The sequence below is a fragment of the Delphinus delphis genome, chromosome X (genome assembly GCF_949987515.2).
Source record: "Delphinus delphis chromosome X, mDelDel1.2, whole genome shotgun sequence".
Lineage (NCBI taxonomy): Eukaryota > Metazoa > Chordata > Mammalia > Artiodactyla > Delphinidae > Delphinus > Delphinus delphis.
In genome coordinates, this window is record NC_082704.1 from 92,410,488 (window position 1) to 92,413,667 (window position 3,180).

Here is a 3,180-nt window from a genome sequence, read left to right on the forward strand (position 1 = left end):
TCTTCTTCCTGAGTCTTGACATCATCATCTCTCTGTGTCCTAATCTCCTCTTCTTGTAGAGACACCGATCAGATTGGATTAGGGCCCACCCATATGATCTCACTTTAACGTAATTACATCTTTAAAGGCCCTGTCTCCAAATACAGTCACGTCCTGAGATACGAGGGATTAAGATTTCAACATATGAATTTGGGGTGGGGGGGGATATAATTCAGCCCATAACACCCCGCTATCTGCCCTGGGAGGCTTTCAGGGGATGGTTTCTCATCACCTCCTGGCTTCTGATGAGCTAGGAAATTTTCATACCACCCCCCTCAAGATAGAGCTTGTACAAAACTGCCTCGTTTTATAATTTTATACTGCCAGTCTAGAATCGGCCCATCAGGCCCATTTTGTTTTGATGTCGTCCTTTTTGGGGTGAGGCAAACACCCAGGGAGCTGGCACCTCTGACTAATCTTCCTTTCACTGTTTATGTAAGTAAGAAACTGTCCAAATCTGAGAGTGGCTCCCTTCATCTTTATCAGCCAAGGCAGCCAGGGCTTGGCCTCCGGCTTTCCTAGAAAGCCTTGTGTGTGCTTGACAACAGACACTGGAATGTGTTGCAAAAGCAAAAACAAAAATCTTGCTAACAGAGGTGGGAGAAAGGGAAACAAGAAGGATGGCTCCCAATTCTGGGCTCCTCCCACACATCCGGCGCCCAGTGCTCTTATGCGGGGATGACCCAGGCCTCCCCACCCCAGTCTCTGGGCCACCTGTATTTGCACTTGTTTGCCATTTAGAAAATGAATTAACGAAAGATAAAATGCACGCACTGAAATATCTAGAAGAACTTTTTACATATGAACTGATGGCATCAATAATCCTCGGGGAAGGGATTTTGACACTTCATGCGTACTTTATACGACAGGCCTCAGAGGACGCAGGTGACCTGCCAGAGGTGGGAAGGCTGGCCTCTGACAGGCAAAGTTGAGTCCGCGCACAGTTAACATCCTGTACAGGAATCATTACTCTCAACTCTTTCCCCGACAAATAGAAGTTTAGCTAAAGAAATCAAAACCACGAGAAGAGACTACTTCACACCCATCAGGGTGGCTATTTTCAAAACCCAGAAAAAACAGAGAATAACAAGTGTTGACGAGGAAATGGAGAAACTGGATCCCTTGTGCACTGCTGGCCGAATGTAAAATGGCGTAGCCACTGTGGAAAACAGTAGCCAGGCACAAAAGGACAAATGTATGATTCCACTTATATGAGGTCCCTCGTGTGGTCAGATTCTTAGAGACAGAAAGTAGGATGGTGGCTGCCAGGAGGAAAGAAGGAGTCAATGTTTAACGGGTGCAGAGTTTCAGTTTGGGAAGATAAAAATGTTCTGGAGCTGGATGGTGGTGATGGCTGCCCCAAAATGCGCATGTCTTTAATGCCACTGATCTGGACTCTTCCACAAGGTTAAGATGGTAAATTTTATGTTACGTATATTTTACCACAACAAAGAAAGAGGATAGTGCTCGCTTCAGCAGCGCATACACTACAATTGGAACCATACAGAGAAGATTAGCGCGGGCCCTGCACAAGGACGGCGCGCAAATTCGTAAAGCACTCATTTTTTTTAATGCAGAAAAAAATATGAAGACTAGAATAAAAATTTCCTGGGAGAGGGAGGGATAAATGAGGGGTTGGGCATTAACAGATACACAGTATTAAATGTAAAATAGATAAACAACAAGGACCTACTGTATAGCACAGGGAACTATAGTATCTTATAATCTATAAGGGAAAAGAATCTGAAAAACGTGTGTGTGTGTGTGTGTGTGTGTGTGTGTGTGTATCACTGAATCACTTTGCTGTACACCTGAAACTAAACTAAACTAATATTGTAACTCAGCTATACTTCGATTAAAAAAAGAAAAATTTCCTGGTATCCGAAAACCTAGCTCATGACATGCACACGCATAAAACAGTATAAAAAAGGATCTCTTCTAAAGTAAACTTTATACTCCATACACACACAAAAGTTTAGCTCAAGATTTGAGAGGCTTTGCTGCCTGGAGATGGAATTTAAGAAAGACACCAGTTTCCTTGTTGCAGTTTTGCACGTGTTGAGAGAGGGACTGGCTTCAGCCACCTGCGAGCTAATGGCCAGAGAGACTCCCCAGGCGGGGATGGTCCTGAGCCAGGGAGGCTGGACATGGGCTGGACAGGGAGACCGTGGGCATGTCATTTCCCTTCTCTCTCTTCTCTGTCTACAGCCTGGGTCAGAGGACACAGGGTTAAAAGCTGAGACACACAAAAGCCTTCCTCAAATCCTCTCTGTCTCTCCCCACCCTCCTCCCATCGCATTTCTTCTGTGGAACCTTCCACGAACTCTTCCTTCCCCGAACTGCTGGAACAGTTATTCGTTCCATATGTGTCTTTCAGCATGTCTGACTTACTGTTTAATATCACGAGCCGACTTTGCACGGGTGTGTGTCTTCTGGCCCCAACTAAACTAGAAGTTGCCCGAAGGTAAAACTGATGCTTAGCCCCTCTTGGATCTCTTTAGCTCTCCCATCAGTGTCTAGTGCAGAAGAAGCAGCATGTACATCCAGACGATGGAATATGATTCAGCGCTAAAGAGAGATGAGCTAGCAAGCCATGAGAAGACGTGGAGGAAGCGGAAATGCTGATTACCAAGTGACAGAAGCCCGTCTGAAAAGGCTACCTGCTGGATGAGTCCAACTACCTGACATTCTGGAAAAGACAAAACTATGGAGACGGTCAAAAGATCAGTGGTTGCCAGGGGTTGAGGGAGAGGGAGGGATGAATAGATGGGGCACAGAGGACGTTTAGGGGGTGAAGCTATTCTGTATGATACTGTAATGGCGGATGCATGACATTAGGCATTGTCACAATCCACAGAATGTATACAGCAAAGAGTAAACCCCAATATAAACTATGGACATTGGTCAGTAATAGTGGATCCATATGGAGTCATCAATATTGAACCAATATTCTAACGCAAGATGTTAATAATAGGGGAAACTGGGGCTTGTACATGGGAACTCGATACCATCTGCCCAGTTTTCCTGTAAACCTAGAACTGCTCTAAAAAAGAAAATTTATTTTAAATATATATATATTTATGGAAAAGAATGTGATATGTATATATAAAACCGAATCACTTTGCTGCACAGCAGAAATTA

General features: G+C 44.4%; 1 non-coding gene across 1 annotated transcript; it reads left to right on the top strand.

Annotated features, from left to right (window-relative positions):
• Positions 1-1,502: 1,502 nt before the first annotated feature.
• On the top strand, positions 1,503-1,609 carry LOC132419147 (U6 spliceosomal RNA). The gene has a single exon (XR_009518150.1). It is a non-coding gene; the product is annotated as a U6 spliceosomal RNA (small nuclear RNA).
• The last annotated feature ends 1,571 nt before the right edge of the window (positions 1,610-3,180 follow it).